This window comes from Schistocerca serialis, chromosome 7, assembly GCF_023864345.2.
Source record: "Schistocerca serialis cubense isolate TAMUIC-IGC-003099 chromosome 7, iqSchSeri2.2, whole genome shotgun sequence".
Lineage (NCBI taxonomy): Eukaryota > Metazoa > Arthropoda > Insecta > Orthoptera > Acrididae > Schistocerca > Schistocerca serialis.
In genome coordinates, this window is record NC_064644.1 from 261936212 (window position 1) to 261951280 (window position 15069).

The window sequence follows — 15069 nt, forward strand, 5'->3', positions numbered from 1 at the left end:
ATAATGTAACATACACGGACCAGTCACGTCAATGTAACTATCGCCAACGTTCGACGTAACGTGCAACCACCCACAGACGGCAGATTGCAGCACTAGCAGTGGAGTGTTGTAAAGCGTGTCGGGGGGACGCCGTAAACAGGGCAGTCGTTATCGTAATGCGGAAACAGTGCGATTTATCTGACGTCCAAATGGGAACGATGATTGGCATTTGGGCCAAGGATGGAAGCATTTACGAAACGGCTAAATTTGTAAAGTGTTCGCGTGCCGCCGTCGTTAAAGTACACCGTATACGGCAAAATGGCGCCGAGGTAATTGTGGTGCACCACGGGCCAGGTGAACGATGGCAGCAGAGATGTGTTTGGGCGAGCAGACGTGCAACTGTTGAGCAACTAATCACCCAGATGAACCAAGAGGCTACTAACAGTTTCCTCAAAGACTGTTTAGAGAACGGATTTGCTTACGGGCCTCCACAGCTTGGCTCCTCATTTATAGACCTAAGCCGACTGCTCTTCATCGGCGACGAAGGCTGAGATTTGCGGAAATGGAGATCCACTGAGAGGTGACGGGTGGCCTTTTCAGACGAATCACGTTTATGCACAGTCGGAAAGATTACTATTGACGTGTACGGCGCGAAAAATCTGAATGCCAATACCCTGCAACCGGGAGGGAGAGTTGTGGCCTGGGGAATGTTTTCATGATATTCCCTGAGTCATATTGTCATTCTGGATGGCACAATGGATCACCACAATTATGCATCTATCTTTGTGGACCATATTCAACCCTACATGCATTTATTTTTCCACAGCTCAATGGCATGGACCAGCAGCACAATGCAACATGTCACACAGCTCTCAGTGTACGTGTGTGGTTTTAAGAGCACCAGGATGAGTTTAGCTTACTCTCTTGGTCAACAGACTCCCCGGATTAAAACCCAGTCGAGAATCAGTGCGACCACCTCGAGCGGGCTGTTCCCGCCATGGATCTTCAACGGAGAAAGCTAGCGCAGTTGGCCATAGCATTGGAGTCAGCATGGCTCCATTTCGCGGTCAGTTACCTCGCAGAACCTTACTGATTCTATTTCTGCACATCTCGTAACGGTCCGCACTGAAAAAGGCTTTTGATAGGCGGTAACATTAATGTGAGTGGGTAGTGTGTATACAGGTTGAATCAGCTCAGACGGGCCAACCAAAATATACACTGCGTGTTAAAAAAGGTATCCCAGCTTTTGAGAGGCAGTAGTCTGGACCAAAACAAGACAAAACTGTCCAGCAAAAAATGGGCCATAAAGTGCATAATGTAAGAGATATGAGCACTTGTTCGTCTTTGCTGCTGTGAAACACATTTCCTTTATTGCAAGACAAATAGGATCTTACATAGTGCGAAAAAGGTCGACTGGTGCAATGTATCTTCAGTTCCTGTCAAATGGCTTGGCTGTCCTGCTAGAGAAGGTAGTATTCCAACAACGGCTGGAGACGTGGTTCATTCATGATGGAGAATCAGCCCATTTTCTTAGAAATGTCCAAGAATCCCTCTCAGAGACATACAGTGGGTAATGGGTTGGTCGGGCAAGTCTAGTACGTTGGACAGTTCGTTCCTCAGATCTCAATTCCATAGATTTTTGGTTGGGACGACACTTGAAATGCAAGCCCCATTAATGATGTACAAACGCTACACGAACGCGCCATGAAAGCCTGCCAACGCATCCGTGATCACCCTGAAGTTTTTCAAAAACGGCGTAGTTCCCTAAGACATGGGACGGAAGAATGCATTACTATGAATCGACATCGTATTGAGCATCTCTTCTAGCTCATGAGTGCAGCTCGCATGTAGTAGTAAGCAGCTTACATTAGAAGATTATTCATTTGTTTGCAGCAGTCAGTACGTCGTTCGTAACAGCAAAGGGCTTGCGGAATAAGGGATATGTTTCACAGTAGCAAAGATGCACAGTGCTCGTAACTCTTAAAATATTTGTTTTAGAGACCATATTTACGGACATTTTCCTTGTACTGGTGGCCGGCCGCTGTGGCCGAGCGGTTCTAGGCGCTTCAGTCCGGAACCACGCTGCTGCTATGGTCGCAGGTTCGAATCCTGCCTCGGGCATGGATGTGTGTGATGTCCTTAGGTTAGTTAGGTTTAAGTAGTTCTAAGTCTAGGGGACTGATGACCTCAGATGTTAAGTCCCATAGTGCTTAGAGCCATTTGAACCATTTGAACCTAGTTCTGGTCAATAATACTGCTATTATTTATTTATTGTTCCGTGGGACCAAATTAAGGAGAAGTCTCCATGGTCATGGAACGAGTCAATACACGAAATTATAACACGATAGTAGAAACAGATAAAATGAAATAGAAGAAACATATCCAGGCGACAAGTCGTAAGTTTAAATAAAGAAAATCAACAATGTAATACTGGAATTTGCTTAATTTTTCAGCTCTTCCAGGAGCTCCTCGACAGAATAGAAGGAGTGAGCCATGAGGAAACTCTTTAGTTTGGACTTAAAAGTGTTTGGGCTACTGCTAAGATTTTTGAGTTCTTGTAGTAGCTTACTGAAAATTGATGCAGCAGAATACTGCACTCCTTTCTGCACAAGAGTCAAGGAAGTGCATTCCACATGCAGATTTGATTTCTCCCTAGTATTAACTGAGTGAAAGCTGCTAACTCTTGGGAATGAGCTAATATTGCTAAGAGAAAACGACATTAAAGAAAATATCTACTGTGGCGGCAATGTCAGAATTCCCAGACTAGTGAATAGGGGTCGACAAGAGATTCTCGAACTTACACCACATATAGCTCGAACAGCCCGTTTTTGAAGCAAAAATACCCTTTTTGAATCAGAAGAATTACCCCAAAAAATAATACCATACGACATAAGCGTATGAAAATATGCGAAGTAGACTACTTTTCGTGTTGAACTGTCACTTATTTCAGATACTGTTCTAATGGTAAATAAAGCAGCATTTAGTTTCTGAACAAGATCCTGAACATGGGCTTTCCACAACAGCTTACTATCTATCCGAACGCCTAGGAACATGAACTGTTCTGTCTCGCTTATACTATGCCCGTCCTGTCTGATCAAAATATCAGTTCTTGCTGAATTGTGAGTTACAAACTGTAAAAACTGAGTCTTACTGTGATTTAGCATCAAATTATTTTCCACAAGCCACGAACTTATTTCATGAGCTACATTATTTGATACTGTTTCAATATTACACACAAGATCCTTCACTACCAAGCTGGTGTCATCAGCAAACAGAAATATTTTTGAATCACCTATAATACTAGAAGACGTATCATTTATGTAAATAAGAAACAGCAGTGGCCCCAGCACCGACCCTTGGGGAACGCCCCAATTAACAGTGCCCCATTGGGACTGAACATCACTACCACTCTCAATATTGCGGCGAATTAACTTCTGCTTTCTGTTCTTAAAGTAAGAGGCGAACCCATTGGAAGCTACTCCCCTTACTCCTTAATGGTCCAACTTCTGCAGTAATATTTTGTGGTCAACACAGTCAAAAGCCTTCGTTAAATCAATGAAAACACCTAGCGTTCACAACCTTTTATTTAATCCGTCCAAATTCTCACAGAGAAAAGAGAATATAGCATTTTCAGTTGTTAAACCATTTCTAAAACCAAACTGTACATTTGACAGAAAATTATATGAATTTAAATGCTCCAGTAACCTTATATATACAACCTTCTCGATAACTTTAGCAAACACCGATGGCATAGAAATAGGTCTAAAATTGTCAACATTATCCCTGTCTCCCTTTTAATAAAGTGGCTTCACTACCGGGTACTTTAATCGGTCAGGAAACCGACCACTCCTAAGGGAAAAGTTACAGATATGGCTAAGTACTGGGCTAACATACATAGAACAATACTACAGTATTCTGTTAGATACCCCGTCATATCCATGAGAGTTCTTGGTCTTTAGTGATTTAATTATTAACTCAACCTCCCTCTTGTCAGTATCATGGAGGAGCATTTCAGGTAACAGTCTCGGAACACTTTTTTCTAAGAGCGCTATATGATTCCCTGTTGGGACTAGGCTTCTATTTAGTTCACCTGCTATATTCAGAAAGTGATTATTAAATACTGTCCATATATGCAACTTATCAGTAACTACGCACTGATTCTATATCCTCGGTCTGTCTCTGCAGACCAGCCACTTCCTTTACGACTGACCATGTAGTTTTAATTTTATTCTGAGACTTAGCTATTCTATCTGCATACCACATAGTTTTTGCCTTACTAATAATATTTTTAAGCACCCTACAATACTGTTTATAATGGGCTGCTGCATTTAAATTTTGACTGTTTCTGACGTTTTGATATAAAAAAAATGGTTCAAATGGCTCTGAGCACTATGGGACTTAACATCTGAGGTCATCAGTCCCCTAGAACTTAGAACTACTTAAACCTAACTAACCTAAGGACATCACACACACCCATGCCCGAGGCAGGATTCGAACCTGCGACCGTAGCAGTCGCGCGGTTCCGGACTGAAGCGCCTAGAACCGCTTGGCCACCGCGGCCGGCCGTTTTGATATAACTGCCACTTTGTTCTACAAGATATTCTTATCCCTCTAGTCAGCCACCCAGACTGCCTGTTTGTGCTAGTACCCTGTTTTGAACGTTCTAACGGAAAGCAACTTTCAAAGAGCACGAGAAAAGTCTTGAGAAATGCATTATAATTATCATCTACTGTATCAGCACTATAAACATCTCGCCACTCTTGTTCCTTGATAAGGTTTACAAAGGTCTTTACAGCAACTGGATCAGCTTTCCTAAACAGTTGATAACTGTATTTACCGTGTGTTGCAGCACAAAAATCTTTTAGAGTTAAAATTTGTGCATCATGATCTGAAAGGTCATTCACCTTTTTGCTAACAGAATGCCCTTCTAGTAATGAGGAATGAACAAAAATGTTGTCTATGGTTGTTATGCTGTTCCCTTGCACTCTCGTTGGAAAGAATACTATCTAAAAATCTCCTCCTAGCAGATTTCTTGCCAACAGCCAGCTCCCATTCCCCAACACCCTTCTCCCTCCTCATCCTATCTAGCTCCTCCTGTGCCTTTTTCAACTGCACCTGAAGGGCACAGATCTTACGCTCCTGCTCTTCTATCAACTTACTCTTGCTACATAACCTGCAGTTCCAGATGTAACGAACAATGTAGCGAATGTTATGACGTACTCAAGTAATTTCTAATTTCTTCTGATACGAAATTATTTTTTTAAATATATACATTTTTCAGTGGCTTCGAAGAAGACTTCAACAGCGCATCATGTGTGGAACTTGATCAAGTGGTAACAAGATAACAGCGCACCTCAAACCACTGTCCCATCGTCGGGAGGAGAGGAGGTCCAAGTAAATATCTGTCCTACCAATCAAATGTAAGCACACTCCCACCTCAGGTACGGTTCATGCGTTTAGCTGTCCGTTTGAAGTCCGTCAGTCGGGGCTCTGCTGTTGTAGTGATCACATAAATTGGTCGTGAAGCTATTCCTACTTTCGCAATGTATACGACAGCCTATAGACTGTATATGGATCTCGATTATAGTTTGATAGCGAACTCAGCAATGCGTTGGAATTGCTAAATATACATGGTCCTAATCTCTGTCTCCCCTGTCTCTCTGTTCATCTCCTCTCCTCTCTCTCTTTGTCCACCTAAGCCTCCTCCATCTCTCTCTGTGCAACATCTCTTCCTTCCTGTCTCTCTCTCTCTGTCATTTTCCTTCTCCCTCCTCTCTCTGTCCGTCCCCTCCCTACCCCTATCTTTTTTCATCTCATCTTCCCTTTCTGTACATGTGCTCGTTCCCCCCTCTCTCACTTTGAGCTTTGTTTATTGGTGTTTGAAAGGAAATTGGAATTGAAATCGCTTACAGTGAACGGGTAAATCGGTTGATGTCGTTGGTACAGGGGCTGTGTGAGAGAGAGACTTCTCTAGGGGCTGCATCAGTGACAATATTTTGCATGGTTTTAATCTGCGAACGGTTAGGATCACAAACTTTTGAATGATTCGGATTCCTTAGAAGCATTCTAATCGTAAGTCACTAAGGCATAAATACAACTTCCTTGTTTTCTGTTAAAACCGACTGTGAACAATAAGAGGAAACAGCACATTGCTGTCTACACAAATTTTGTTTGAAATTATACGTATGGAGAAAGCATAGAATTATACAGCAGAAATAATTTGTCTAAAAATTTAAATGCGTGGATATCATAGTTACAATTGACTGAGAAAGAAAACTACACTCCTGGAAATTGAAATAAGAACACCGTGAATTCATTGTCCCAGGAAGGGGAAACTTTATTGACACATTCCTGGGGTCAGATACATCACATGATCACACTGACAGAACCACAGGCACATAGACACAGGCAACAGAGCATGCACAATGTCGGCACTAGTACAGTGTATATCCACCTTTCGCAGCAATGCAGGCTGCTATTCTCCCATGGAGACGATCGTAGAGATGCTAGATGTAGTCCTGTGGAACGGCTTGCCATGCCATTTCCACCTGGCGCCTCAGTTGGACCAGCGTTCGTGCTGGACGTGCAGACCACGTGAGACGACGCTTCATCCAGTCCCAAACATGCTCAATGGGGGACAGATCCGGAGATCTTGCTGGCCAGGGTAGTTGACTTACACCTTCTAGAGCACGTTGGGTGGCACGGGATACATGCGGACGTGCATTGTCCTGTTGGAACAGCAAGTTCCCTTGCCGGTCTAGGAATGGTAGAACGATGGGTTCGATGACGGTTTGGATGTACCGTGCACTATTCAGTGTCCCCTCGACGATCACCAGTGGTGTACGGCCAGTGTAGGAGATCGCTCCCCACACCATGATGCCGGGTGTTGGCCCTGTGTGCCTCGGTCGTATGCAGTCCTGATTGTGGTGCTCACCCGCACGGCGCCAAACACGCATACGACCATCATTGGCACCAAGGCAGAAGCGACTCTCATCGCTGAAGACGACACGTCTCCATTCGTCCCTCCATTCATGCTTGTCGCGACACCACTGGAGGCGGGCTGCACGATGTTGGGGCGTGAGCGGAAGACGGCCTAACGGTGTGTGGGACCGTAGCCCAGCTTCATGGAGACGGTTGCGAATGGTCCTCGCCGATACCCCAGGAGCAACAGTGTCCCTAATTTGCTGGGAAGTGGCGGTGCGGTCCCCTACGGCACTGCGTAGGATCCTACGGTCTTGGCGTGGATCCATGCGTCGCTGCGGTCCAGTCCCAGGTCGACGGGCACGTGCACCTTCCGCCGACCACTGGCGACAACATCGATGTACTGTGGAGACCTCACGCCCCACGTGTTGAGCAATACGGCGGTACGTCCACCCGGCCTCCCGCATGCGCACTATACGCCCTCGCTCAAAGTCCGTCAACTGCACATACGGTTCACGTCGACGCTGTCGCGGCATGCTACCAGTGTTAAAGACTGCGATGGAGCTCCGTATGCCACGGCAAACTGGCTGACACTGACGGCGGCGGTGCACAAATGCTGCGCAGCTAGCGCCATTCGACGGCCAACACCGCTGTTCCTGGTGTGTCCGCTGTGCCGTGCGTGTGATCATTGCTTGTACAGCCCTCTCGCAGTGTCCGGAGCAAGTATAGTGGGTCTGACACACCGGTGTCAATGTGTTCTTTTTTCCATTTCCAGGAGTGTAAATCACATGGTATCACAGCATAGCACGCCATTTTTTCTCGCAATGACTTTTAACGGAAAATCTGTAGAGTGTTCTTTAACAGCTAATTACATTTCGATATTATACATATTGAAAAAATTTTGTCTGCGGCCGTTTAAATTTTGTTACAGTATCCTGTGAAAATTTGAGAAATAGGGATTCTTTCTCACAACGTTTCCCTTTTATGTAGTATGTATGTATATTTATCTACAATATATATTAAAAATATGTAGCATATCTCCGTCTAAACGTTTAATAGAGTATCGTGTGAAAATTTTAAGTAAATCGCGTAAGAACTTTTCGAGATTATTGCAAACAACCTTTTCCATTTTTATATAGTATATAGTGTATAATATACATATATATAAACAGTGCATATTAAAAATATATGTAGCCTGTGTCCGTCGAAAGGTTTATTAGAGTGCCGTATAAAAATCTATTTAAGTAGGCCATTAACTTTTCGAAATTTTTGGTAAAAATGTTAACCTACAACTTGTTCAAAATGGTTCAAATGGCTCTGAGCACTATGGGACTCAACTGCTGAGGTTATTAGTCCCCTAGAACTTAGAACTAGTTAAACCTAACTAACCTAAGGACATCACAAACATCCATGCCCGAGGCAGGATTCGAACCTGCGACCGTAGCGGTCTTGCGGTTCCAGACTGCAGCGCCTTTAACCGCACGGCCACTTCGGCCGGCCACCTACAACTTGTCTTTACATAGTGGCATACATTTTGATCATATGAAGCCCTCACGATGTGACTTTGCAAACATTTTTAAAAAAATTAAAAAATAGCAAGTATGAAGAATTTTTATTCATTTAATCGTATGGCTAGGGGCCCCCCGTCTGGCAGGCCGGTCGCCGGGTGCCGGTCTTTCAATTTGACGCCACTTCGGCGACCTGCAGTCGATGAGGGTGAAATAGGATGATGATGAGGACAGCACAACACCCAGTCCCTGGTCGGGAATCGAACCCGGGCCCAGAGGATTGACAATCCGTCACGCTGACCATTATTTTTATCATCTCATTTTGTTCTATATTGTCCGCTGACTTTGTTCGTGGTGGACGTCAGATGACACTCGCTCAGGTTCTTCGTTGATCCGTTCACGCAGTTTTTTATTAAGAGGGTAGCTAAATCCTCTGACTGAACACACTGAGCTACCGTGCTGGCAACCATTCAGCTGACGGGGGCGAATAAGTATGAAGAATAAAATACGCCAATGGAAGAGAACAGCAAGGGTTCAGAGCAATGCATCTAACGTTATTTTAGGAGTGGCTACATGCAGTTCACATATTCCTGAGAGGCGGTTTCAATATGCGAGCGGGTTCAGACAAAGAAGTGTTCTGTGAATATTATGATGCAACTGACTTTGTCCTTCAAACATTTAGCGCCATCGACAGCTTCATGGCAAAAACTTTCAAAATCGGTGTCTACAAAAACTGCAAAGTCCTGTGACTATTCTATGCAAGTTTTTCTTTACAGGTGAGCCATCGTTTACGAACCAGTTTTCATAATATGTACGAGATGTCATATGAAACTTCACGTTGACTGCGAAAAGTGGATAAAAATGACCCTAGTCTGTCAACTTGTGGTGCGTGCTTTTCGGGAATCGCATCGTTGGTCCCCATTTAAATGGTTGGATTCGGGCGTAAATGCAGTCTTGGGGAGGCTTCGGAGCAAGTACAGGCTGCGGCGTGGGAACTACCTCATTTAAAAGAAAAATCGTAAAAGAGAAGAGCCGGAGGTGTCAGTTTAATTCTTATTTGTTTGCTTAGAGGTAGATTTAAAGTTTCATTTCATTAGGTTTTGGAAATTATATCTGGAATATGGGCTCCGTCAATCCATTTAAGGAGTCGCAATCTGAAATTTCGGTCCAGCGGCACGAATATTGTTCCCTAGCTCACCCAAGGTCCGTGAACCTCTGTTGTACACCAAAGGTCTAAGATAGCCCAATAAGAAAAAGTCACAGGGGGCATAAATCTGGCGAGCGTGCTGGCCACTGGAGATCGCCCCTCAAAGAGATGAGGCGGTGGGTGAAGTAAGCGTTCACGCAAAAGAGTCATTGTCGTTCGTGCCGTGTGAATCGTGGCGCCGTCTTGTTCAAACCAGACATCCTCCACATCCATTTCTTCAAGTTCGGGAAGAAAAAGCTCCTATTTCATCTGGACGTGCCTCTGATTAGTGACCATAACTGTTCCATCAATTTCTTCGAAAAACGATGGGCCAATAATGCCAATTTTGGTTAATGTACATTTTGGTTAATGCACACCAGTCACACGATCATGAAGTTCTCGGGGGTTCGCATCAATCTAATGCCGCACGTTTTATTTATTCACTCATCTAGGGCTTCGTCACTGTAGAACATAAGGGCATCATGAAGCAGGTTTTCGATCAAGGTTTCACATGCATTGTTTCGTGAAATCAAGTGGAGTGGATTAAGTATATGCACCACTGCCAGTTTGTGTGGATGAAATTTCAAGTCTTCGTGAAGAATTCGTCTAACCGTGCGATCAGAAATTGCAAGCGCAAATGCGAGTTGCGTGCAGGTCGCTTTGGCCAATTCAAAATCGCCAGCCTTATTTTCTCTACGGTTCCTAGTGGTTCTTGAGGGACCTGATTTTTTTCTTCACGCTACCAGTATTCACAAATGTGTCCAATAATTGATTTTAGATCAGAAAAACGACTTGCAGGTGCGATATTAAACTATTCCCTGAATGCACTCTGGGTTGCGATAGCCGAACGGCCACTCGCCACGGCGATCGCGCATTCCTCTCTCGCCCACTGCATGATCGCTACAAAAATAAAATAAATGACGTTACATCCCGACCTTTGGAATGCGCTCAGCCCATTACAATAATAGTGCGTTTCAAATAAAGAGGTTCCCACGCCGCACCCATTGCTTAAAGTGGGACCATCTCCCCCTGCACCATGCCTACCCCTTCCTCAAAAGGTAGTCTATTTTACTTGAAATACTTTACTGAAGCAAAATAAAATCTTAACAATTTTCCCCTGAACTGACTATTCATCTCTGCATCATTGCACATAACAAATACTGCATGCTACTCGACGAACATTTTAATTAATTACAAAACCAAACTATTTCTGATGAGTAATTGTGTTTAACTAGAAAGATAATGTTTGTACGCGGATATTACTAAAAGCTAATTACCCGCAACACTGTGCAATGCCACAAAAAATGAAATAACGACTAATACTGCACTGCAAGACAAAAGAACAACAATAGACAAGGTCAAATAAGTACATAAGATAGAATATCCACGTAAAAATGTAAACTGCTAATGAAAAGTATTTGTTTAGTGATCTCAAACTCTTTCTTTACTTAAATGATCATTCGCCACCTTGACGATTTTTTATTTGCGGGCGTTAGGGCTTGGTCTAGAGCTTGTTTTTGTGCCTGATGTTTCGTTCCCTAGTGCTGCAGCTATCATCAGAGCCTACAAAAACAGCAGTTTCAGACGTAAACAAGCTCAGCAGGCCAAAGTGTTTACACGTATCCGTGCAACAGTCGGTTCGTGACGTTACCAGACCGCTGCCAAAATCGCGAAGTCGGGTGGTATGTCTTCTACATACACTGAAGCACGAACGAAACTGGTATAAATATGCGTATTCAAATACAGAAATATGTAAACACATTTCACGAGTGCACCGTGGATATCAGGAATTCGGTAAAACATCAAATTTCCGACATCGCTGCTGCCGTAAAAAGATCTGCAAGAACGGGACTAACGACGACTGAAGGAATTCGTTGAACGTGACAGAAGTGCTACTCTTCCGCAAATTGCACAGATATCAATCCTGGGCCATCAACAAGAGTCAGCGTGCGAACCATTCGACGAAATATCATCGATATGAGCTTCCGGAGCCGAAGGCCCGCTCAGTCCTTGATGACTGCACGAGACAAAGCTTTACCCCTCGCCTGGGCCCGTCAACACCGACATTGGACTGTTGATGACTGGAAACAAGTTGCCTGGTGGGACGAGTCTCGTTTCACATTGTATCGAGCGGATGGAGGTGCCATGGACCCTGTATGTGAGCAGGGTATTGCTGAAGGTGGTTGAGGCTCTGTAATGGTACGAGTACCTCAGTGCATGCTTTTCGACTCTGGTTTTTATGCAGCTTTAGGAAAGCTTTTCCTCCCTATAATTTATCCCTAAAAGCTAAACTCCGTCCGAACAGGCCTTGGAAGGCCCAAAGGTACCGACCGGCCGCCGTGTCATCCTAAGCTCGTAGGCGTCACTTGATGCAGATATGGAGGGGCATGTGGTCAGCACACCGCTCTCCCGGCCGTATGTCAGTTTCCGAGACCGGAGCCGTTACTTCTCCATCAAGTAGCTCCTCAGTTTGCCTCACAAGGGCTCAGTGCACCCTGCTTGCCAACAGCGCTCGGGGACCGGATGGTCACCCATCCAAGTGCGAGCCCAGCCCGACAGTGCTCAACTTCGGTGATCTGATGGGAACCGGTGTTACCACTGCGGCAAGGCCGCTAGCAATTTATCCCTACCTTCATCATTTCAAATAGTGATTTCTGGTGAATACTGAAACAACTAACTACAATCGAAGGACTGATAGTAGAGTTGTAAAACTACCATAGGCTACTGTAGACTAGCACATATAAGCGTTCACTACGGTAGTTTTCATATTATCTTTGGTCAATTAAGGTCCTACCTGCGTTACCTGTACATGAAGGCCGCTCGGAATGGCCGCTCGGTTTGAGGCGCCATGTCACATATTGCGCCGCCCTCCCGCCGGAGGTTTGAATCCTCCGTCCCTTGGGCACGGGTGTGTGTGTTGTTCTTAGCATAAGTTAGTTTAAGTTACTTTAAGTAGTGTGTAAGTCTAGGGACGGATGAGCTCAGCAGTTTGGTGCCCAAGGAATTCACACACATTTAAACATTTTGTACATTAGGTGTGTTGAGTACCTATTGGGCGTTACCTCGTTTGGAAATTTGTGATAAGGTCTTATGGGACCAAACTGCTGAGGTCACCGGTCCCAAAGCCTACACACTACTTAATGTAGCTTAAACTAACTTACGCTATGGACAACACTTAGCCATGCCCGAGGGAGGACTCGAACCTCCGACGGGGGGAGTCGCACGGACCGTGCAAGGCGCCTAGACACTGAATAGTGCACGGTACATCCAAACCGTCATCGAACCCATCGTTCTACCATTCCTAGACCGGCAAGGGAACTTGCTGTTCCAACAGGACAATGCACGTCCGCATGCATCCCGTGCCACCCAATGTGCTCTAGAAGGTGTAAGTCAACTACCTTGGCCAGCAAGATCTCCGGATCTGTCCCCCATTGAGCATGTTTGGGACTGGATGAAGCGTCGTCTCACGCGGTCTGCACGTCCAGCACGAACGCTGGTCCAACTGAGGCGCCAGGTGGAAATGGCATGGCAAGCCGTTCCACAGGACTACATCCAGCATCTCTACGATCGTCTCCATGGGAGAATAGCAGCCTGCATTGTTGCGAAAGGTGGATATACACTGTACTAGTGCCGACATTGTGCATGCTCTGTTGCCTGTGTCTATGTGCCTGTGGTTCTGTCAGTGTGATCATGTGATGTATCTGACCCCAGGAATGTGTCAATAAAGTTTCCCCTTCCTGGGACAATGAATTCACGGTGTTCTTATTTCAATTTCCAGGAGTGTAGTTATTCTCCTGTCTGTTACTTAAGAATGAACAGTATTTATAGCAAAACTGAAGTTGCCGATGTTTAAGTCAGGCTGTATTGAAAAATTCTTGATTTTTAACGTGAAACAGGGGGATGCTGTAGTAAAAATAAAGAAAACAATACAGTAAATGAAAAGCACCAGTTTGCTTTTGTAGAACAAAAGCAAACTGGTGCTTTTCATTTATTATAATGCTGTTCTACCACGAACCGACGGAAGATTCCGTTAAAACAATAGATTTACCACATAGCGCTAGAAAACGCAGTTTCTCCAGCAAAAAGGTAAAATAACAGAAAAGCTGCCAAGCAAAAATGTATCAAACATCGCTTTAATACTTGGTCGAACTCATGTAACACATGTTTCTGTTATTCATAAGCGACTTCTGCATTTATCAATAGTAACAGAACACTCTTGCGTTCTATTGAGGATAAAATAGTAATAATAATTATATATTTTTATGATTGTGAATGTTAACTGTACTTGCATCAAACAGATTTCTTTGGTTACATAAAAGTGTAGAAGTTACATAATCACCTAATTTTTATTACTTACAAAACGCAATTTATATTCTGTAACGATATAAAATACGCGATGGACTAACACAGAATGATGTGCAGTTCTAATTATGTGCAAAACAAACAACCAAAGAAACAAAGAGAAATCGTCGGGTCCCAGTTTCCGTCTTACACATTCATTTACGTTTCTTTCTCTACCAATTCTACCAACGCTACCGCTAATCCTACCGTTTAATATTTATGTAATGTACTAAAACGACTGAACTGTAGGTTTGGTAGAGCACAACTCTCCTGATGATTTCATATAAAGACGCTGTGGGATAACTTCAGACATCAGACCATCGCACTTTATAATAAGCTTCATACCCCTAAAAACTCCTTCGATGTCTTGGAAGCAACTGTGATCGGGCTTCTGCAAGGTGCGAATGCCTTTGTTGACGCCCGCCGGCCGTGTGATGGCTTCACTTTTAACAGCCTCGCACTGGGTCGCTGGTGACGTCACGACGGGGCGTTTAGCGGAGCGTTATCGCTGCTACAGCTGCAGACACGTTACTGTTTACTCGCTTCCTGCCGTGTGAGGTCGCGCTTTACTTAGACCTGCAGCTCTCCCGCATGCATCTCAGCGTGAGGCTGTTGGCCTGTCTAGCGCTGTTTATAACCGAACCGCGTTTCGCCCAGAAGCGATATGTTTGCAGTTTTCGAAGAGGGCAAACTAGCTAGTGCCCGTTTTGGGAAGAGGGCGTCGACGGTAATATGAAGTTATCCTGAAATACACTCTTTGAAGTTCTTAAGGTAGCAAGGGTAGAAATTAGATTATCTGTGAGTTGTAAAGCAGTTATAGGAGTCGAAGGACATGAAAAGGGGGTGAGACACGGTGGTAGCCTATGTACGTTGTTATTTTAATGTTGGCACTGAATAGGCTGTGACGAAAATCAAGGGGAAAGTCGGATACGAAATTGATGCTCAGGGAGAAGAAATGAAACTTTGAGTTTTTGCCAATGACATTATAATTCTATCAGATACAACTAAAAGACTTGGAAGGTCACAGGACTTGGAAAGTCAGCTGATGAAGTCGATAATGCCTTGAAAAGTGGCTATAAGATGAGCATCAACAAAAATAAAACAAGAGTAACAGAAGGTATTCGAACAGTATCA

The 15069-nt window shown here is 44.3% G+C and overlaps 1 pseudogene; it reads right to left on the minus strand.

Annotated features, from left to right (window-relative positions):
* Positions 1-12094: 12094 nt before the first annotated feature.
* LOC126413495 (5S ribosomal RNA) lies at positions 12095-12211 on the minus strand (annotated as a pseudogene).
* Positions 12212-15069: the final 2858 nt, after the last annotated feature.